The sequence below is a fragment of the Marmota flaviventris genome, chromosome 12 (assembly GCF_047511675.1).
Source record: "Marmota flaviventris isolate mMarFla1 chromosome 12, mMarFla1.hap1, whole genome shotgun sequence".
Lineage (NCBI taxonomy): Eukaryota > Metazoa > Chordata > Mammalia > Rodentia > Sciuridae > Marmota > Marmota flaviventris.
The window spans coordinates 44,881,794-44,906,366 of NC_092509.1; the positions used below are offsets into that span (position 1 = coordinate 44,881,794).

The window sequence follows — 24,573 nt, forward strand, 5'->3', positions numbered from 1 at the left end:
CCTTCCCTCCTGCTTACCAACCCCCATCTTTCCATGTATCAAAATCCTACCCATCCTTAATGCCCATGAACCTTCCTGGACTCCCTCATCCTCTTGTCCCTCCAACTCCTATAACTCATACTGCACTATGTCAAATTGTGATTATTGTGTGAAAACTCACCTCTGAGCTCCTGAGCTACCCAAGGCGGGCTCTCAGGTACCCAAAGAGCAGCTTGCTCTTAAAAACTTCCAGTTCAAACTTGTGTATGTAGTGATGAGCCATTTCATATTTGCCATGGATATTGAGGTCTGTTCACCTCACTCTGCTCATAGGGATCATCAAAATTTCTTTTTGCCTTTCTGGAAAATAATAAATAACACTAATTCACACTAGGTGCCTGAGAGGAATGTTGTCGACATTGTCCTTCTTCATCAAGCCTTCTCACAGTGAACAATATCTATAATCCCACCGTCTACTCATGCCTCACCTAAATCCCTTTTGCTGGAATTTTTGGTTTACCTTCACATTCTATTACAGGTCAAAGGGTACTTAATAAACTCTTTTAAACACGAGAGTTGCATTAAGTGTGGCCCACAGCCCACATCTCAGACTGCCACCAAGGCAGGGAGAACTAGCCACTGTGTCAATTGGTTACTTGTCCCTACCTGCTTCTGAGCCAATATGCAATGTGTTGAGATTCACTTTCGTTCGAGCAAGTGAGTGTGTACAATACAGGATGGTTCCAATACCATCCCTTATTGAAGACAAAAATTCCTTGACATTCTATGACATCCTGGAATATTCTGGCAAGGAATGGGAAGCAATGAATGCTAAAGGTAGAGAAGACTGAATTCAAGAGGCACACACAAAAAAAACAGGGCTAGTTACTGTCAGATGTGGTTAACAGGCAGGCAGGACCCCAGCTCTGCTCTTCTTTGCAGGTGGAGAAAAGGTTAGGCTCTGAAGCAAATGAACTCTTTGGAGAACTTGTGGTCTCCACCAGGAAGAACTCAGAGTGAGTCCTTCATGGTGATTGGAACCAGCTGGTTCTCTGGGATCCCCATACTTGTGGCAATTTAGAGGTTCAAGGTCACATATGGAGAAAAAGGGGCCAGGTCAGCATAAGAGGAGAAGATCTCATTGCATGGACATTAAGTTCCAGGAGATAAAACATGGCCTAGCATTAGGGGTGGGGTGTGGACTAGTGTGAACTCTGTCAGCAATATGTTTGCTCATTTTTCTCTAGAAATATGCTATCTTCTTTAGGGGGCAGCCAGATGTTGGCAGGACTGACCTTTTCAGAAAATACCAATTTTCATTCCTTCTTCTCATTACAAGAAAGAAGAGGATCAGCTTTGACCCCAGGTGGCATGTGTGTGTCAGCCAGGTAATGAGATCATCTCAGTGAGCAAGGGTCCCAAGGAATCAGAATGGACAGAAATCACCCACTGGGTACTCAGTGCCAACAGAACCATGATCCTTGTTCCAGTTGTTCTTGGGGAACAAATTTTAGGGCTTTCTGTTTTCCTTTTGCTCCTCTTCCAGCTTCTCATATGTTGGTAATGACATCAGGCAAGAGAATGACTGAGTATTCTTAATATCACGCATGATGGCAGGGAAGGAATTGGAAGTGAGCTCCTATCTGAGCCAAGATGAATTATTGTTAATCACTTGCATTTGCTACGTGAGTGCCCCACTTTTGAGACTCGGGGCTTAGGGGCAGCACTGTCACCCCTAAGTCCTCTGCCTAAGTACACTGCAGTTTAGCAAAATGATTCATATTTCAAAGAAGTAGCTCTGGAGCTTTGGACCCAATAAAAATAAGAAGACATCATGTGTTCTCTTGGATGTTAAGTATGGTTTTCTAAGAGATTTATATTATGAAGTTAAGAAGACAAACTTTGCAAAGAAAAAAATTCAAAATATTCTTAGATCCTCAGGAAGTGTGGTTTTCCTAGTCACAAATATTTTAACAGCACGGGCTGATCAGAATGATGCTCCCCAAACCCCACAGCGAGTGGGTTCAAGCAGGCAGGATGATGAGTGGCATTAGACCAAGATGCTATAGAGGAAGGATGGGTACCAATGCCAGGGATGCCCCAAGGCTGTACCTCAGAAGCACTTGGGGAAGGTTTATAGTCCTGGTAGATTTACTTACTGGTTGTTCAAGCAAATAGTTCTGGGTGGGGTCTAAACAAACTGTATTTTTTCTAAGTGTTTTATCAAGTGATTCTTTTTTAAATGAATTTTTAATTTGGTACATTATTGGTTTCTCTCCTCAGTACTTCCTCTGTCCCTTCCCTCCTCCCTCCCCTATCCCCTTCCATGACTCTGCTGGTCTCCCTTCTATTTTCAACAGATCCCCTACTTTTTTACCTCCATTCTTTTTCTCTCTAACTTCCATATATTAGAGAAAACATAGGACCCTTGATTTTCTAATGTCTGGCTTATTTCTCTTGACTTAATGCTCTTCAGTTCCATCCATTTTCCTGCAAGTGACATGATTTCATTTTTTAAGACTGAATAAAACTTCATTGTGTATATATACCATGTTTTCTTTATCCATTAATCCACCGATGGATACCTAGGCTGGTTCCAAAATTTGACTTTTGTTAATTATGCTGCTATAAACTAGGATATGCAAGGATTGCTATAGCAGGCTGACTTGAATACTTCTGGATAAAAACTGAGGAGCGGTCTAGCTGGGTCCTATGGTGGTTCCAGTCCTAGTCTTTGTGGAGCCTCCATAATGATTTCCACAGTGGTTGTACCAATTTGTAATTCCACCAAGAGTGTATAAGAGTTCATTTTTTCTTGCCCTCACCAGCATTTATTATTATTTGTATTCTTGATGGCTACCATTCTGAATAGAATGAGATTAAATCTCAGTGTAGTACTGATTAGTATTTCCCAAAGCAATTCTAATGATCATTTGATTTTGGAAAACAATGACCTTGATGAATACGATCTCTTCTAAACCCAAGGTGACATTACTCTAGCATACTTTCATTTATCAGAATTTCTCCTCAATGAATAAATATACAAATATTCATCTATAATGTAATGGTTCAACCAAAAAAAATTTCTTCTTCTATGTGTTTTTTAAAGGACTTGCCTAAGCATTCCAAATGCCAGATAATCTTACATATAAACTTCAAAATCCCCACCAAGTCCACGCCAGGAGGACAGTTTTCCTTTCCCCATGTGGAATGTAGAAGACGGTCGTGGCCAAGGGTTTCTCAGTGTAAATCAGCTCAGAATGGTGGTTATATCCAAGGTTCTGAGCTCACTCCTCAGGAAACCGGCTTAGAAATGGCCACTCAGGCACCAGGTGGAGGAGCTTTTCTTACTATTGATACCAATATTAAGATAAAACCTTTTAAAATGATTTTTTAATTGAAGGATGTGAAATCATTTTCCTAAATTTCATGGAAATCTTAGTGTCAGATCATCCACTTTTAACACTGGAGTTATCAAAAAATTGCAATAAAGTTTTAGTTAGAAAAGTCCTTGCAGCTTAAGGCTAAGAATGAAACCTACAAATCCTCTTTCTCTTAATAAGGATTAATAATCTTCATAATCATCACTCAATAAATACAGCCATGTGGCAAGTGGGGCGTGCTGCTTAAGGTAGAAGAGGCTGTTTACAAGGGTCACCATTTAATCCTTGTAAAAACCCTAGATGCTATGTAGTGTTATCAATCCCATTTTACAGAAGACGAAATTGAGGCAGAGGCTCAGTTACCTGCCCATGCTAATGAAAGTAGTCATGAAAAGTGTTACAATTTGAACCAATACATATTGGCTTTAGGGACCACTGGAAATCCTACAGAGAGACAACAGGTTACCCAAACTTTAAAGTAAATGACAGTATCTATTTAAGAAACAGATCAATCAATTGTTATTTTAAAAAGCTGTCAACTCACAATCTAAGGATTGACCTCATCTCATTTGTTTTAGCTTCAGTTAAGCAATTTTCTAGATATTTGCACCTTGTTTTTAAATCTTTTACAATTATCCTAATTCCCCCAGCTATTCAATGGTGTATTATTTAGCCTGTTTACCCCACCAATTCATAAAAGCAAATTCAACACAGTCCTGGATCAAGTGACATATCTGATTTCAATTTTATTGGCAGTCCCTTCTGTGGCTTAATTACTCATTTTGCTAAAAGCTAAAACTTGTTATTCCTTGCTCGTCATCTGCAGTATAAAAATGGAGCTGCCTAAAACAAAAATACCTAATTACTTTCCTTCTGGAACGTCTGAATGAATCTGAAGTGTTACAAAGCCAAATTTTACCAGGAACCTTGGCAGATGAGGAGATCAAGCAGGCTTTCAGTTCTTACAGCTCACGTGTGTGTGTGTGTGTGTGTGTGTATGTGTGTGTGTGCATGCGCGTGCGCACACACACCCACATGCTCATTCATTAATTTCTTCACTCCACAAATATTTATTGAGTACCTGCTACATACCAAATTTTGGTGAATTATGGTCACCAGTCCTCTATATCACACATAATATCCAGCATATCGAAGTATAAAAACATTTTCCAAATCCTGTTCAGATTTCTGCCTATTTGAAACACCCCATTTTCAGAATACTTGAAAGTTCACCATATTTCAAACAAACTTCTACCCTGACTTCCTTACATTCATTTCAGCCTACTAAATTTAAACAGATGTCGACACTTTTCCTATACAACTTGCAATGACATCATGTGATACTCTCTCTAAATGACATGCTTGTAAAGAAGACCAAATTTAGTTTTTGTTTAAATCTTCATCATCTAAGGATTTTTCAAGCATATGGGTAGGTGGAGTTATTACAGCTTTACTATGTAAGAAAACTGCATTTCCATCTTTAAGAAAAAAACACATAAGCCTGTTCTGTAATACTAGGGTTCAGGCAATTACATGGGCAAGTTGTTCCAACAAACATAAAATACAACAAATTGATAAAGAAAACAGATTCTAGATAAAGAAAACCTCACAGTGAATACTTGGTAATCTCACATTAGGACTTATTGTTCAGCATTGATTTTTTTTTTTTTAATGTAAAGTGTTAAGGGATCCTGGTTTTGCCACCCCGCTCTAGTTTGGACCTTAAATGTTTTTCAAAGCCCCATGTGTTAAAGGTTTGTTCCCCAGAGAAGTGCCATTGAGAAGTGGCAGACTGTTTAAGAGGTAGAACCTAGTGGGAGGACTTAGGTTATTGGGGGGCATATGTCTCAAAGGAGATTGTGGGACCCCAGTCTCTTCCTTTTTCTCTTTGGCTTCCCCACCATGAAGTGAACTACTGTATTCTACCAAGCAGTCACCACCAAGATGTGCTAACTTGCTACAAAGGCCCAAAGGCAACAGGACAATTGACCATGGATTGTCACTCCTGAAACTGTGAGCCGAAACAAACCTTTTCTCTTTATATGTTCATCATCTCAGGTATCTATTACACTAATGGCAAGTTGACTAACATACCTTGAAAATATATCGCTTTGACATAAGACTGATTTTGAGCTGAAAGCAACTGAGAATCAGCAGATGCAGGAAGCATTCTCTGCCCTCTGCTTTCCTGCCTAAAAGCAGGGCATTGATTTCCCATTGTGGTGGTATGCCAACCCCATCATGTAGCAGGAAGAGGAGAGCAACTCTTATCACTAGAGATGGAGAGTTGGTCCAAGATAAGTCTGCATGGACAAATCTCACTAAATAAATCCTTATCTTTCATTAGTTCTCCCATGTATTTCCTAACCACTTCCCATGATTTATTTTCCCTTGAAGTCAAAAAGCTCTTTCCTTTATTTAGAAGGACATAAAAGCTCCTAAGTCTGAAAACTTCTTTGAGTTTCACTGCTTCTCTGTGAACTTCCATGCATATAAAATATTAATAAAATTTGTATTTCTTTCCTTTGTTAATCTCACTTTTGTCAGTTAAATTTGAAAGTCCCTAGTTACCCAACCCAAGAGAGCAAAGAAAGTTTTTCCCTCCTGACAAGTTTATGGAGAGTCTAGCATTTCTCTTAAGAGCAATAGATTTTATTTTAAATTTCTATTTCTGAGTCAAGGTCTTCAACACTGGTGTTTATGGGAGCATACATAATATTTTCCATGATGATGTCAGGTTATTTAGATCTAAGTTAATTAGAGAATAAGCAAATTCATGTTAAGATATTCTGCCCACCTAAATAGAAAATGGCCATTGACTATGTAAAAGTAAACCATTTCTGGAGATTCCTATTGGGTTCACTGACTGTGAGGTTTTTGTGTATGCTTCAAGTATAGTCTCCTTATTCTTGGTGGGCTCCATGTTTTCAATAGAAATTTTTCTCAAATTAGTTTCTATGCGGCTCTCCATAGAAAAACCAAAGCTGGCCAATGCAGGCCAAATTTGCCAGCAAATGGGCATACTGGACTCAGAAATAGATACCTTCTTGGATATTCCAGTCTGGCCAACATGTGGAGAGGTTTTCAAGTCCTAAAACACCAGCCATCATTATCATGGGTCACATAAAAGTGTCCTGCTAACCTCTCATCGGTGATAAACTGGACACAGAGGCACTACTGTAGGGCACGTGTAGAGACATCAGACAGCTTCCAGAGAGGCTCGCTTACACAAGATGAGGAGGAATGTTCTCCTGGGAGGCTGGCTAATCCAGGCCTCTTCAGGATGGGAGAAGATTTAATACATTCGATCTTCATGAAAGCTCTATAAGGAGACCAAAACCCAACAGCTGGCGCACAGTTCCGATTAAGAATCAAGACCTCAATTCATAATTCTTGAGGAAGGGGGATTTATTATGTAGTTTGTCACACTCAGGTTTTACTTTATGTCATAAAGCTGTGGAAAGGAAAACACCATCTTTTCTGACTACAGCAGGCTGTTTGCAGCTCCCTGACAACAAGAGCCTGCTGAAGAGAAGAGACAGCCTCTGAGGCCTCAGGAAGGATTTTTCAGGATTAGTGACTGCACAAAGCAAAAGTCACAGCAGGGTCAGACCCAGGCCTTCTTCAACTCTGCCTCTCACACAGACTCACAATGCCTGGCCCAGCCGGGACCCTCTCCACCAAAGAGGCTACTCATGTGCAACTACTCTCGTAACTACTGGGATACAATGGCCCAGGTGCAGCTGGGGAACTAAACCCTCCACTGCTGCCCTGTCCCTTCTGGGCTATAAACAAGCTTTTATTTTAATAATTAATTAATTAATTTTTGGTGCCAGGATGGAACCCAGGGCCTCACTCATGCTACAAAAGCTCTCTATCATGCCACACCTTTAGCCCCCAAGTGAGCTCTTCCAATAGACATTTTAATGCACAGATCAAGAATGATCACCCCAGGCTCCAATGCTCTAGAAGCAATTTAGAGGCAGAGTTTGTGCTGAAAATGGCAATTTATAATCCAGGTTAAATTTGCTGCCCTTTGTGTGGCTCAGGATGGCAACGACCAAATCCTTCCATGAAGGACAATTCAACAGAGAAAAGATAATGGTGATGGCCTGATATTCTAGAATTTAAACTGTAAACTCTTAACATTAGTGATTCTCTTTGAATTTCTCTGAGAACTGAGGAAGACACTGTGCACATGCACACATTTTTTTTTTTTTTTTGGTCATCTTGTTTATTTTCTATTATATACTTTATTTGCTTAAGAATACATTTTTCAGAAGATTTTCAACACCAGAGAAGAAATATTTCCAAGTGGATCGTGAGCCCCTGTCCATGCCTATGTGAGAAAAAAGATTCCTGGGATGTTCAGGATTTTGTGTAATTTGTAGGGCTGTCAAACTTTAATGACTCTTCTGCCAAAATGATTTTGCTCAGTTAAAACTAAAACTAACCAGATGTATGACAGATATTTATGGTCGGGGTCAAGAGTGTTTACTCTTAGGCAGCTGGCTTTTAAAACAAAAGAGTTTTGACCAAGGATGAACTGAATGCAGACAAATGTGGCATTCTGTCTCTATTAGAAGATCATAAACTAACAGCCTCTGTTTCCAAAATCTACCACTTCACGGGAATCAGCTAGGAATGCAGATGATGAGGTGTATCCTTACAGGGCAATATCTATATTTAAAAGGCCAGCACACACACACATACAATATGATATGGTCCCCCTTAGCAAGTCTGAACTGCCAAATAATTACCACATTTCTAATTTTAAATTTGAGTTTAACAAACACCAAAGGAGAAGATGAGGTTTGATTTTAACTTTTGCTGTACTAAAATTAAACTAGAATGTCATGTACTCGTTTTCTCCTTATTATCAGGGACAAACTACATTAAAAAATATATGTAAATAGATATTTTGGTTCTTATTCATCCATAAGCACCCAAATAGATATATAAACAAAGATAACCGAGAAGAAATGATTACCAGTTCACTCTAACAAGAAATAACAGCCTCTTTCCACAAAGTATAATGATGCCTAAAAGTCTGATTCCATGTTTCAGAATATAATAATTCCTAAAATACCACTTTTAGTATCAGCAGCATTATAAAAACTGTCAAACTATGTAAAGGGAGATTAGAGAGAACTATGTTTAAAACGTTATCATGACCCCCATTAAAATCAGTAGAACTTACAGGTCTCCATGGCTGTGTGGTTAGGTCTTGAGTTATTATCTGAAGATAAAAGAGGAGAAGCAGCAAAGAAAAAAGAATATGAGAAAACAAGAAAAATATGAGGAGATAAAAAGAAAAAGGAAAGGGAAAAGAAGAAGAGAAAGAGAGGAAGGGAAAGTAGGAAGAGAAAGGGGGAGTGGAGGGAAACAGGAAAGAGGAGGAAGAGAAAGGACTCTCCTTACATTGTCCCTAAATACTCACTCTCCCCTCTGACACACCAAATAAGGTCAGGTGGTAACTCGGATAGTCAACTGGGTTGGTTATTTTAAAAAGTCCAATCAGCTCAACAGCTGAGCTGAACTGTTTATGATACACAGTCACTAATCCATTTAAACCTATTTATTCATCTACTCTTGATGCAAGGGTTAAATAGAGGAAGTGAGGAATTATTCCTGCCTTTTTATTCCATCTTTTAACAACAGATTACTGCATTCTTTTAAGAAACAGGTAAGCCTTCTTGTACCTCTGAAAAAACAATCACTCTAATCTATTTTGATTTTAGTTGGAAGGAAACACAGTGGAGAGTCACCTTACATCCTGTGTTACCAGGGCAGGGTACTTTTCTCTGAGATTGCTCAGAACTAGCAAAGCTCTGAGAGCTAAAAAGGGAGAAGGCTTAACTCCAGGGGAGATTCCCAGTGCAGACAGCAAGTTCTCTGAGGCTGGGAGCTGAGAGGGCTGGTGAGGAGAACCAGGATGCAAAGCCAACATGAGGAAGGCCAGCAGCATCCAGGAACAGGGGGCTGCCACTAAGGACTCAGCCCCGGGCACCCAGGTGGAGCTGCTGGCATGAGAGCATGCCCAAAGGTAACAGGAGGAAAGATTACCTGTTTATTCTAATAAGACAGAATGGCCTCTTTCCACAAAATATAATGATGCCTGAAAATCAGATTCACCAGGCTTCCAAAGACTGTTAACATACGGGCAGGGATGAGATTCACAACCTTGGACATCTAGCTAAACTGCCTGGCCTGGCACTTTCTGGATCTTATTCATCCACTAGCCCTACAGAAATTCCTGCATCGCTTGAAAGTTGGCATCCTCTTCCATTGTGGGTTAATTTTAATAATAAAGGTTATGGGGGAGAGCATCACACACACACTCACACACACACACACACACACACATACAATCAGAGGGTGGAAAAAAGCAAAGAACTTTAAAGATGATGTTGGTCAACATCTCATTTTCCAAATGTGAAAACTCCCTGAGAGGTTAAATGACTCGTTCACAGGGTAGTTTCTGTTCTTCCCATTGTACTGCACAACTCGGCACACGTTCTAAACTGTTAGAGGCTCATGAACTTTTGAGGAAAAATACATGAATTTGGTTTTTGTTCAGTGCTAGGGATGGAACCCAGGGTCTGGCACATGTGAGGCAAGCACCCTACCACTGAGCTATATTCCCGGCCCAATACATGATATCATTCGAAACCACAGTAGGTACTCAAAAATCACTGGAATGAATGAATAAATGAAGAGCATTTAGCATGGCTCACTTGGTAAACATAAGATCTCACACAATGAGTATCACAGAAAAGTGTACACATCACATCCCTGGTTCCCCAAGGACATCTTTAGTTTATATCCATACGTTTTGGAGAGTTAAAAACAAAAACAAACAGAAGAGCATTTTAAATCATGTTTCACAGAGCCTCATGACCTTAATTCCAAACATAAAATCAGAAGAGAACAACAAAGCACATGATGTTGACAAACAGGACAAACCCCCTCCCCCCCAACTCAAACCACTTTGTCCCTGAATCTACAGCGCTTTCCAGCCGCCAAGTTCATTAAGTGAGTGCTGCCTGGCGAGGCTGGCCTGAAGGATTCAACCCGAATGTAATTAGCAATGGCGAGACAGGAAAGCATGAATCTTTGAATGCATAATTCAGAATGTGCAAATGAACATTTAATGTGTCTGGAGACACAAAAAACTCACAAAATCGTAACAGGGGGGTATGTGTGTGTGCACACACTTGTATTGGGGTGTGCATACGTGGTTTGGTGGGAAGAATGGGGAATTCCAAACATTTTTCCTTTGATACAGGAAGCTTTGATTTCTTCTGAAAACACAGTTCTTAAAATTTTTCCTCTGTAATCCCAGCATCATGAATTACATGGATAAGTCAAACTGTAACGTATTGTGGTTCTTCCATTCATATAGGCAGATGCATAAAGCCCAAATCTACTTCCTCTGGTTCTGTACTGCCCAACACTTAAGGTGACGGCAGCTGAACAAGTTAAAAGGAAGCTGGACTAAAGTTCAATGCCTCAGTTGCACTTGCCACTTTTTTCTTCTTTTTTGAGACAGTTTTGCTATTTTGCACAGGCAGGCCTTCAACTCACAGTCCTCCTGCTTCAGCCTCCCAAGTAGCTGGAATTAGAGCTGGCATCACCACACCTGGCTGTCCTCACATCATTGTCAAGTGCTCAACAGTCACCAGCGGTTAGCAGCCACTTCTGCTGGACAACCCTGAACCAGACACTTGGGCTGCCCTGATCTTGACTCAGTGGGTAGATGTCCTCCACCCCAGAAGCCCTAAGGTGCATGAGGGTGAGGTATTAACTATTATATAAATAACCAGCATGAGACTTCAGCTGCCCAAGAGTTATAACCCTTTTAAGAAAACTGATGAAAGTCAGGCGCACCTTTCCATTAAAATCCCAGCAGCTCAGGAGGCTGAGGCAGGAGGATCAAGAGTTCAAAGCCAGCCTCAGCAAAAGTGAGGCACTAAGCTACTCAGTGAGACCCTGTCTCTAAATAAAATATAAAATAGGGCTGGAGATGTGGCTCAGTGGTCAAGTGCCCCTGAGTTCAATCCCTGGTACCAAAAAAAGAAAAAAAAAGAAAGAAAGAGTAGATGAAAACAAAAAAAAATGATGAAAACAAGAGATCCATTCCTCTGTTAAGTGAGCTTTCAGAAAAAGCAGCATTTCTGATACAGTTTTTGTGAGACAGTCTAACCTTCCAAAAGCTGTTCATGGACCTCAGTTTAAAAATATCTGTTCAACAAAATCATCTTTTACAGTTCCCTGCAACAAGGACTTGGTTTTCCCTACCCGAAGTTACCTGTAAGTTTCTGTTTAAAAATGTGAGTTCATTCATTGTAGAAATCACCATCAACTCTCATTTTAGCCAGAGATGCTCTGTGCGTAGAAATTAGCTGGGAAAACTCTTTCCGTTAAAATACCAAGGAAATTTGTTCCCTTAAATCTTAGAGCATCCATTTACCCTTTAATTATTACTTTCATCTAGAGCTCCTGAATAAATTCTAATTTACTTTTAATGAAATAATTATCTGGTGAAGGACATATGTTAAAATGTTTATAGCCCCATGAACCAAGCAAGTTCTTTCAATTTGTATAAAATTAAATATAAAAATAGAATAAAGATTGGTAGCTCAGTGGTAGAGCACTTGCCTAGCATTCCTGAGGCCCTGGGTTCCATCCCCAGCACTATTAAGGAAAAAAAAATTACTAAGACAATGTGAGCAGGAAAGCAGCTAATATACTATTTTGTACAAAATCAGCTTCCCTGGTAATAAAGGTAACCAGAGGGTTAGCTCAAAGAGGAAAACATAGCTGGATAAGGTGCCTCCCACCTGTAATTCCAGTGATTCAGGAGGCTGAGGCAGGAGGATTGAGAATTTGAGACCAGCCTCAGGAACTTAGTGAGGCCCTAAGCAACTTAGTGAGACCCTGTCTCAAAATAAAAAATTTAAAAATAAATAAATAAATGGGGGCAGGGTTGGGGATGTGGCTCAGTGGTTAAGCACCCCTGGGGTTCCCCTGGCACCAAAAAACACACACACACACAGAGAGAGAGAGAGAGAGAGAGAGAGAGAGAGAGAGAGAGAGAGAATAGATAGATAGATAGAGATAGAGATAGATAGATAGATAGATAGATAGATTATAGACTTGAAAGATTGTAAGACAGATTCTCTGACTCTACTAGTAATACAGTAATGCACAGTACTTCACTTAACATTATTATCATCTTTATGAAGTCACTTCAGACTCTCTTCAGGCAAAACTACTTTCAATTTTCACTAAGTTTAATGAAGTTCTGAGACAAAGCCTGAAAATAAGAAAGAAGTTGGTTCCATGATATATTTCTGTCACATTATGGTTGAGTGAGATCAATGTCAACCTTTGCCTTAACAACGAATCAACATTTATGGATGGTACTTCATGACAGTGGAGAGAATATGGATTAAAAAAAAATGGATCATTGACGTGTTTTTGATGAAATGAAACATTTTTTTAAACCTCATAAACATGATCAGCGCAAGTTATAGGGGAAGAGAGAACTTCAGAATATAGAAATGCAAAAAGTAGGTAAATAGTCTAACAAAGCATCTACTTCGGGTTAGTATCATGACAGATTTTTTTTCAGTATTATTGAGGTATAATTAACACACAAAAATTGTATATGCTCAAGGCGTGCAATGTGATGTTTGGATAAAAATCAAACTCACAGAAGGGTGGTTGGAGGTAGGGGAAAATGGGAAAATGTTGGTCACAGGGTACAAACATGCAGTTCTAAATTGAATCGGTTCTGAGGATCAATGTCCAGGGTGGTATCTATGGTTAACAAACTGTATTGTATATTTGAAATGTATTAATAGAGTAGACCTTACAGTCTCCTCCCACACATATACAAAAGGTAGCTGTGTGAGTCCATGACAGGTATATTAAATCCTGTCATTTAATCAAGCACTTGAAAGACACATGTAGGCAGGAAGATCAAGAGACCCACTGGAGGGGTTTTGCATTTCATTGCTCTTTCCCCAACACCTGGCACATAGTGAGGGCTCAGAAAATAATCCTGCATAGTGAACGAATGCCCAACCCCGAGCTAATAAACGGCAAAGAAATCGAAGCACACTCTATCATGTTGCAAGTAGGAAAATTCTGCCTATCTCAGGCTATGACCACTTTGGGATTCACATCAGGAGAAAAAACAAAAAACAAAATCCTGAAGATAAGACTACATCAGGTTAGAGAAAACAAAATGTAAGTATTTAAATGAGCAGAAAAGAAATGATAAGAGCTTAGTTTGAAGTGATGAAACAAACTTTCCAAAATAAAGGATGAAGACAAAGTGCTGAAAAAAATAGTGTTCTCAGTTCAACAGAAATAAGCAAGGACAGGGACACACACACACACACACACACCCCTAACTTGTCCCTAGGTTCCTACCTTGCACCACCTTTCAGGAATAGGATCTCTTTTCCAAGAAATATTAAATATTTTCAAGCCCCAAAACAAACTTTTGTATTACAGAATCCAAATAAATAGAAGGGACCTTAGACATGTTCCATTCCAACCCTTTTTTGGGAGATGGGGGTGTGGAGTCCTGGGCACTGAACCCAAGGGCACTCTACCATTGAGTTACAACCCTAGCTGCCCTCCCCCCACCCCAGCTTTCTTTCTTTCTTTTTTTGTTTTTTTTTTTTTGAGGCAGAGTCTCACTAAATTATCCAGGCTGACCTTGAATTTGTAATCCTCCTGCCTCAACCTCCCAAGGAGTATCTGAATGAATGAAGCCACCGGATGTTCAGAGAGGTTAAGAACTTACCCAAGGTCACATAGCTGGTTTTAACTGAAGACCAGTTGTCTTCCCTCTTACTCTAGCCATTGCCCCAAGCATCCTCGGGATCAAATACCTTCAACTTCTAAATAAAATGTCCTTCCTCCATGGAGAGCAGGAACACCCTCTTTTGGAGTTGTGGGGAGGTGGGTGAGGCGAGTGGAACGCGGGCTTGTCTGCTGTCATTGCCTCCACATGGCTTTGCTCCCATTTGTTCCCCAACCCACTTTCTCATTGCATCTTCCTTTTGGAATATTTAAAAACAGTTAGCTGCTTGAAAGCTCCTGGAAGCCTCAGGAGAGAACTGATAAGAATCCAAAAAATTAAATTTCATCTCAAATGGGAGTATCCTGTGTGGGGGTAAAACATCGCCTGAAGCTTAGCCACCCTCATCTAAAGCACCACTACAATTTTCATCTAATCAAAGAATTTTTAAATATTCAACACTTTCAATCAAAAATGTATGAAACCATGAAGCCAAATGACTATGCTATGTGCTTGGCTAAAATGAACATCTGGTGGAAATTAAGACTATAAGCACGATTTGGAGAGCAGTCTACTTCTTCCTGGCACACCCAAGTCTTTTTTTCTAACCTGGCTCAAACCTATAGAGTCATAGCTGGGTCAGGTATCTGAAGCAATATCTGCAAAGAAATAATAGACATTAAAATGCAATTTGTCTCTGTGTTTCATAATAGCAACTGCTAAAGGAATGAGCCCATTGCAAAATATATAAAAGTAACTGCATTTTGTGGCCATACTAACACCTGGTAAAACTAAAATGTTGGCTTAAATTAAACAACAACAAACAAAAAAATTCTAAGAAAATGTGTATACAAAAACAGTACTAAAACATTCAAAGGTTATTTTAGCTCCCATAAACTACCTCTTAATTCATATGTTTTAAGCTACTGAAAATCAACTGCTTTCTTATGTGGGATCTGGCTGGAGTGGTTTGTTTTTGTTGGGTACGTAACACGTGCACAACTACAGCCTTTGCATATTTTAAATTTGTGATTAAATGGGGTAAAATTGGGTACAATGTTTTTGAGTATATAAAAAGAGTAGCAGCTAACTAAAATTTTAAGATATATAAAGCATCCAAAATTTTAAAAATCTAAAAACATCCAAATGTTGTTTTTTTTTCTGTTCAATGACTGTATATAGCTGAGCCAACTTTGCATATTCACAACATAATTGAAAATCTAGAAAAAAACAAGAGGCCTCTGATGAACTAAAACACAGTCCATAAATTGTAGGTACAGTATTTATAAATGGCTCTTTGGGTCTTCATTTAGAACCTAAGTGCTCTTTTTCTATGCATAATTCTATCCTCACTGGATATATAGAACACAAAGCCTCATGCAGCTGACTTTCAATTGCAAAGAGAAAAATAGCTTTAAAACCCAAATGAATACATCCTATCTAAAATGGACAAGTCATAGAATTCACCTTAGAAAGAGCAGCACGAGAATTTTTATCTTAAGTAGAACTTATGAAGGGACAGTTGGGCAAGTGAGGAGACAGAAAATGATTTTTAAAAATAGAAAAAAAAAAGTAGAATAGAGATGACTAGGGATTGGGAAAGGAAGAAGGTGGCTGGATTTGATCAGTACATGATATATGCATGTATGGAAATATCACACTGAACCCCATTAACATGCATGATTAATATGTGTTCAAAATAAAACAAACTACACACACACACACACACACACAAATAAAACCCACAGAACAACTCAGGAAACACTGCGAATCCTGCAGCCTGGTGCAGAGGCCAGAACTTCATCAACCTGCTTGGGCCTCAGATGGGATCCTTACAAAAAGATGCCTCAAGGTCAACTGCAGGGAGGTCAGAGGGATTGGGAGACCATGAATAGATCCCAGAGAGGAGCCACCAGAAAGGCTCCTGTGGGCGTTGAGGAGTGACTGGGCAGAGAAAGAAAGACATGGTGGCTTGAGATCAAGACAAGCTTTATTTAGGATGCAGGAAACTTGAGTATGTTTTCAACATGAGGAGGAGTCAGAGCAAGGTAGAAGTTGAAAGGGGGGATAACTGGGTAGGCACAGAGGGGGAAGGGAGAGCATGAAAAACACAGAGCAAGGGCTACCTTGGGAAGTACACCTCCACCTCTACCTCGGGAACCCTTTTCCGACCACCCCAGCCCACCTCCTGGGAGCTTCCATTTCAGGGTTTCTGGAAGCAGTTTCAAGCAGGTTTACTCGTAGCTGGTCCTCAGACCAGGAGTCAGCAGCAGCACCTAGATGTTTTTTAAATTCTTTTTTGTGATGCTGGGAGTGGAAGCCAGGCCACACAAGTGTGCTACCACTGAGCTGAGTCCCAGCAGCGCCTGGATCTTGCTCGATGAGTCTGGCCCTGCCCCAACCCTCTGACTCAGAACCTGCACAGTATCAGGACCACAGGCCGTGGCTTGGATGTGTCCCCCAAATTTCATGTGTTGTAAACTTAATCCCCAAAGTCATGTCAGTGGCACTTGCAGGTGAAACCTTTGGGAGGTGACTGGGTCACGAGGCTCTACCTTCACGAACAGATGAATCCGTTCCTGGATCAATGGATCATAGATGACGACCTCTCACCCTGGCACACTAATTCTGCATCACCATGTGAGGCCCCACATTGTCTTGGGTCTTGCAGAGCTCCAGACAGCAAGGAGGCCTCATCTGATGCAGCCACTGCTCTGGCCTAGCCAGCCTCCAGGGCTGTAAGAAACAAATTGCCTTCCTTTATAAATTACCCAGTCTTGGAACAGACTAAGACCACAGGCGACTGTGATTACAATTTGAACCGCACTGGTTTACAGCAGTGTTTACAAATGTGGGCAGTGAAGTCAGAGAGATCTGGGTTCAAATCCAGCTCTCCCCGGATTCCATGGTATAGGCCCTTGGAGGAGGAGCCTCTCTGAACCTCAGTTCCTGTCCCTCAGCAGGATGGGCATGGTGGTACCAACATTTCTTAGGAGCTATCACATACATTAAATGATATAATGTAGAGGTCAGGAGCCTGGCACTGAGTTTATATAGGGTAACAATGGACGCTTTGTAGTCACTGTGCATCCCCTCCAGCATGACTGGTGTAAAAGCTTCATTTTGTCCTGTGTCTGCCCCTCCAGGGAATGAAGTCCCAGGATGAGGAAGCATGCGTCAGCACCCAACCCACAGCTCTGCACAGGTGAAGGTGCTCAAGAAATAAGTATTGAAATGAACAAATCCAGGGCTGCAAATCAAGGGTAAATCAATGATCCCAAAGCAAAGATCAAAACTAGGTATTTTACTACATTTACACAAAAACCAGTTAGACACAGGTTATGAAATCATTTGGAATTGAAGGATCAGCTTCCAAAAGGGAATAAGAAAGATATGTGGCAAAATGCATGCCACTTTCCAAAGGTCCAGCAAAAGGGAGTGTCCCCATGGGGCAGAGATCTTTCTGAACCACATCAAGGTGCTACTGTCCCCAAGGTCAAAAATGTAAGACACACCTGAGATGTGTTTCCAAGGGTGAAGCTTAATGCTTGGGAAAAATACCTAACTCAAGTACCCAGATGAAGTTTCTCATTTCAGGCAAGATTCCAATAATGAAGTGGCTGACTTCACCAAATGCACCTCAATTTCCTGTGTTGGCAAAAACTTGTATGCAGAAACCCCATCAGGCTTGTTACAGTAAAACAAATCTTTCTGCTTGTATTATTAGATATGAGGGGTGCGGGGGAAGGAGAACAGAATACCTGTCTCTTCCATAAATACTACAGGAAAAATGGCAAAAACACTTGATGGAATATGTCATTACACGCAATTCAACTCAGTAACTCACAATATGGCGTTCCCACTGGTGTGGTGGCAAAAGGACTGAGACCCAGGAGCCTGGGTGAGCACCATCCCAGAGGAAAAGAGTGCCTGCATGTGTTGCCAGCAACCCTACAGTACAGGCTGGGGTCAGGGCCCTGGAGCCAAGGGCAGCCGGTCCAAGGAAACTTCTGGGCACATCTCATGTGATATCACGTCCCTGGTGGTCAAGGAGAGGCAGGACACTTGAGGGTAGGTTGCAAGCAAAAAGTGCAGTGGGATGGCATCCCTGAAGGTGAGCTAAGGAATCAGGGCTTTAGCATGGAAGCAGAGGGGAACCCTGAGGGACTGGCTTTGAGGAGTGACATGATCAGAACTACGGGGGCAAAGGGCAAAGCGATGACCCCAGGCTCGAGAGGAGGTGATAGGGCAGAAGCATCATGGAGGAACAGACAGAGAGGCCTTGCAAATTTACAGGTACAAGGGTTCTTGGTTTGTCACAAACTATAAAGCCAGAACGTCCAGGGAGCTCCAGTTTGGGGATATACCTGGTCACTAGCAAGAGAACCCTCAGGCTAAGCTTTAAAATAAAATTGCAGTGAGGTTCCTAAAGGTCTAGATGGCCCTAGCATGGAAATATGAATTCTTGCTGATAGAGCCAGTTTCCAATCATAGCAAGAGTTACATTCCCTAACTGCACATGCCATGTGACCCCTGTTTGGTGCAGCCCATTGCTGGGAGCCATTAGCCAAGTAGGTATGACAATTTCCTTGCCAGCGTACCCCATGTTGCTTAGTGGAAGGACTCGTGGAAATAGGACATTTTGCAGTGACATTGCATGTAGGTGACCTTGCTCAAGGACCAGGGCGGATTAGGGTGTTCCCGGTTTAGGATAATCGGGTTTAGGGCGTTCCAGGTTTAAGATTATTCCTGCTGGGAATAGGGCGTATCCTGCTGCCTGAGTTCCCCTTGAGTTCTCACGGGATTCAGACAGTATTTTTTGGGAGACAGAAGCCCAGTGGGAGTGGATTTGGGCAGAGAACGTGGATTTCCCCAGAACGTGATTGTAGACGGCTGGTGTGAGTTCGGGAATAAAGAGTTGCTGTTTGAATCTACAAGCTGAGTGGTGGCTCGTGATTGTGTGCCCAGCCAGACTGCAGCAGCCCATGGGGCATCCTTGTAAAAAGCCAAAGTCCCTTTCTTTACACACAAGTTCTAAACTGTAGAATATTGAACAACCCCAGACGTGGCCAAAGATGTCCATTCCGAATTGAAATTCAAAACTTTCTGAGGTCTGGCTACCAAGAAAAAGTACAAAGTACAAAGATGTTTGTTGAATGAAACACAGATGTCCACTACTATAACCAGATTTTACTTTGAAGACCATGCTCTTGGCACCAATTTGAATATTTCAAATATGCTTTCCCCTGAAGGCTACCTCTCTTGCTCCGATAGAAGGAAAATGCATCAATAACAAACCCCTTCTCTCTACCCATTGGTGTCACCCTTACATGTCTTCATAAGAGTGACACAAGTGATCTATTCCTGGCAGGACATTCAACTGCTTGACTCCTCAAGAGTTCACCTGGCGTGGTGGGAAGAGGCAGCCCAAATGTGTCTCGCTCTCTGACGGGAAGAATTTATGCCCTGCAGTTTTTCTCAACTGGGGATACCACCAGCATTCTAGCCAGAGTAGTAGTGTATGTATGTACACATAGCATGACAATGCTGCACTTACTTACATTTCTTAACGACATCCCTCTAAATGCTAGCAGCAGTTACTGGGAAAGCTGTCCCCACGCATGACTCCCCCTAAGTTGTGGTACTACTTCCGGTGGAGAACAACTGCAGTATTCACCCATGATGTTCTTCTCTATAAATATTCTGTTTTTCTACCTGACAAAAATAATTACTGTGCATACTTGTTCATCTGATATGGCATAAAGAAACCATCTTTTTTTTTTTCTAAAGGAGCAGTATGTCAAATAAACCTTAAATGTTATTGCTTGTTGCTGTTTTTCAGTAGCAAATCACCAAGCTCAATGACAAAGAGACTGTAGCTATCCCCAAGGATTAAAAAGGCTGCTTTGGTATTTTTTTTTTCCCTTGGAGAATTTAAAAATGAATCACAGTACAAAATTTGAAGGCTATTATGTATAACTATAATACACTAATATAAACATTTAGAATATCAAAAATAAACATGTCTAGAACCGAAAGTGAGATTTTTCTTATAAAAGCTGGAACAAAGAGGTTCTATAAAATCAAGCCCAAAACTCCAGAGTAGCAAGACAAAGAATCTCAAAACAAAGATTAGACAAAAGAATCACTGGTGATGTATATTTCCACATGAATTAATCATAGGGGTGAGGGCTGGGGGTTTAAGTGTGTGTTTAGCATGCCTGAGGCCCTGGGTTTGATCACCTATATGACCAAAAAAAAATTAATAAATAATAATAATAGAAATGTCACCTGTATGACCAAAAAAAATTAATAAATAACAGAAATGAAAGAAAATTTGCCTTTTTGAACTCTACCTCCATATTTGAGAAATGATTAAAGTACTTTGTACTGTAAATGTACTTTAATTCCAAGACTTCAAGGGCTAACTAACATTTAGAGAGAATGTACTTACTAAGTTATGGTAAACAGATTGTTAACAATAAACCTCTCTGTATCATAAGTCTTTTTGTTTTTAAGAAAAAAAAAATCCAATCCTCCCAAATCCCAAAATATGCCCAAGGGTATCTGCAGGAGTAATTGCAACAACTAGCAAATACTGGCAGAACATTCCAGTGCTTGAATTCAGCAAATCCTTAAGAAGCATGCTCAGACAGATGGCACTTAAAAACCAAAACCACTGCATTCAGATGTATAGGAAGCTTTTTCACTTACTTCAAATTTCTGTATAATCCTTGTTCCTCTAAGCGAAAGGGGAAATCACACTTCAATTCCTTATTTTTTTTTAATTGAAAAAAGAAACACACTATATCCTCTAATCTGACTTTGGATGTCCTTGAGTATTTCTCTGAGTCTCTATTCAATGAACACTACTTTCAAATGCTAAACAAAAAGTAAAATAGCCAAAGTTAGCCCAAGTAACGCTGTACAAAAATCAAACATCATCATGTAAACAAGGCAACTGCATCTATCAGAAGCGATGATTCAGAAGAGGATAAATTTAGAACGGTGCTTTCCAAAAGGCGTTTGGATGTTAGATTCAGGAAATAGGTGAAGGCTACATCCCAAAAGTATCTCTGAAGAAAGAACTCCAAAATATTAATAAAAAGAGTCTTCTTTTTGAAGTTTTCAGTCCCCTGGTGTCTTCGAGGCTGTGCTTTCCCAATCTGGCCTTGGTGGTGCCATCCATTACTGGGTAAATCCACGTGAAACCTGAGGACTCGCCGGCCTGAGGACGTGGTCAGAGGCAGTGTGGCAATTCCACATGGGACCGGCCTTTTATGGCCTGAACTCCAGAGCCTTGATACAGCTAATGGACCAGAAATAGCTCTTGAAACTCAGAGGAGCCCATCAGCTGTTGCCACAGCCCTGGCCAGCAGCCACTTCAAATGCAACTCAATTGTCCACATTGTCTTTCAGCAGGTTTTATAGAGAAATTAAAAACACAACAGCAGTCTACTCAACAGGCTACAGCAATACGGAATTGGAGGGGCAAACAAGTCTCTAACTCTGGTTTTTAGATTAAAGGAAAAGAACATACCATCTTTCATAAGGTCAGATACTGAATCCCCCAAATTAAGCATGTCTCCTCTCTCTCTCTCTCTCTCTCTCTCTCTCTCTCGCTCTCTCTCTCTGTGTGTATGTATATATATATATATATATATATATATATGTTTGTATATTAAACAGCATGCCATAGTGACATGTCTCTTTACAAGTTAACAATTATGTAGATCCCTATGTATTTCTTACCACTTCCAATAATTGTAGAAAAATTAATCATCATAAGAAACAATTGTGCTGCAAGGACTATCTTTAGAACAACACAAATATTTTGTCCTGAAACCAAAGTCAGCCCTCTGAACTGGCAAAACCTATCTTCTGATGGCTCCTGGGCCCCTCATTTCACTTAAAAACCAGATGGACCTTAACTAATGAAAAAAAAAATGAACAATGACTCATAACCACTTCTTAAAAGGCCATTTACATTTTTTAAATATTTAAACTAAACATTACAACTCCATTTACAACAAAATACTTACAATGGTAGATGTCCCTGTTGTTACCAAGAATAACAGAGAACTATTCTTAATTGTCTGTGCTAACTTCAATATAAATCACAAACCTCATTAAGTCTTGGGCTGGAGGAAAGCTGTGTGCTGCGCAGGGCCTCCGGGTGGTATGCCTCTGAATGTCACTGTTCCCAGACCACCAGCTGCAGCAGTCAGTGGAGGGAGGCCTCACAAGGCAGGGTCTGAATTCCTGTTACTAATTAACCCTGCAAAACAATGCCTATCCCTAAACAGACCTTCCCAGGGCCAGGTTAATAGATGACGATACTGTATGGAATATTTCAAGAAAGTCAGAAGAGAGGATTTTGAATGTTCTCACCACAAAGAAATGCTTAATGTTTCAGAGGATAGACTAACTAAATATCCTGATTTGATCATTATACAATGCATGCATATATTGAAATATCACATAGTACCCCATAAATATGCATAATAGGTATGTGCCAATTAAAAAAAAAGATGAAAGATAACATGACACTTAGAAACAGGCTCTATGACTATAGTGTGCAAGGTTTAAAACTTTGCCCAAGCCAAGTTTTTTTATCCACTTCAAGATAACAGATAAAATCTCACTGTATGACTTTTGCATCATAATCTCATTCCTGTCCCTCATCTTGTTTTCCTTGTGACCCAGTTTGGCTTTTCCCTCATTTTTAAGTTTATTTTATCTTATTTTATGTATTTATGGGAGCTGCTTGAAACTCCTTCTGCAGCAAAGTTGGGTGAAAATAAAAACTTATGTAAAACAGTTGACTATCTGGGAGGATAGGAGGAGGGAAATGAATCACTGTTACCACAATAATGCAGTTTGCTTTTCCTAAAAAAGATTTGCTGCCACAAAATAAACATCTAACTCTTGTACGCCTGTTAAATTGTTGCTCACTGCTTCCCTGGAGCAGCCAAACTGTCCTAGATTAACATGCACTGGAGTCTAACAGGGCGATTCTTCTTAGTTACTTCTTTTATAAAGCCTTTTTATCTCTGATCATTTGAATTCCAGCTAATTCTAACTTTGCAATGCATTTAAACACTTTCCATTTTTTTTCCTATCTGCCTAACTCAGAAAACCCCATCACACCCACTTCTTTCCACAAAATAAGAAACAGAAAATCATACATTGTGAATTAAAATTACAAATAAGAACTAGACTTCTACCAGACACAGACATCCAAAATACCTGACAACTATTTTTTATTTGTTATTATTTAATACTACTAATATAACAGTGTTGCAGTCTACCATTTCCTCTAGTAACTCTTCATTATATTCCCATTACTATTAATTCTAACAGTGACTATGTGGGCTGATCTAGGAAGCATAGCTATTGATGAGTCTAAGAGTCACTCATTCTTATTTCTGTGATAACTATCTATACCAACAATGAAGATGTGAAAACCAAAATTAAAAACATGTATTAAAATAGGGTAGAAATCATAATACAGAGCTTATATATAATTTTATTAATATTATAATTATATTATTATAATATATCATATAATATGTTGTATAATCAAGTATTATATGTTATATTTAAGCTTCTGTAGGTGTTACACATCTGGAATGAGGGAACAAAATAGGTCGACAAAGGGATAGAGACATAACAGATGACTTATAAGAATAAAGAACCCAAGGCTGGGGCTGTAGCTCAGTGGCAGAGCAATTGCCTCACAAGTGTGAGGCACCAGGTTCGATCCTCAGCACCACATAAAAATAAAAAACAAATAAAATAAAGGCATGCTGTCCATCTACAACTACAAAAAAAAAAAGTTTTGAAAAATAAAGAACAAAGAACCCAGAAAAAATTCCATGCAAATATGCCCAACTGATTTTCATCCCTTTCAATAAATAGTGCTAGAGCAACTGGACATCCATAGACAAATATCCCTCATTGTGGCACATCCATTCCATGAATACTACTTAACCATATAAAAGAATAAACTATTGATTTAGGCAATGACCTGGATAAACATCCAAGGAATGTTAACTGCCAAATGTTAGCTGTCAAATGATTCCATTTATATAAAATTCCCCAGATGGTAACATTACAGGAATAGAGAAGACAAGATGTCATCAGAGGTTAGGGATAAGGGTAAAATGGCTATCACAGAGCATCATAAGGGATACTTATGAAACTGTCCTACTGCTCTGTTGACTCTGTCAATGTCGACATCCTGGTGGTGATATTATTCCACAGTTTTTCAAGATGTTGCCACTGGGGGTGGCGAATGAGTGAAGGTACACATGAAATCTCTCTATTATTTCTTACAACTGCAGTTAAATCTATAAGTATCTCAAAATTAAGGTTGAAACTTTTTCTTGA

The 24,573-nt window shown here is 40.0% G+C and overlaps 1 protein-coding gene across 10 annotated transcripts in view; it reads right to left on the bottom strand.

Annotated features, from left to right (window-relative positions):
* The window catches only part of Svil (supervillin), a 232,250-nt gene that overhangs the window by 132,973 nt on the left and 74,704 nt on the right, over positions 1 to 24,573 (bottom strand). The window contains exon 1 of one of the 10 annotated variants that reach the window (XM_071599933.1): positions 20,896 to 21,415. The exons of the other annotated variants lie outside the window; for them this stretch is intronic. The gene's annotated coding sequence lies outside the window, so the exon portion shown is untranslated. Of the gene's footprint in view, positions 1 to 20,895; positions 21,416 to 24,573 lie in introns of those variants that run through there. 10 annotated transcript variants of the gene reach the window in all.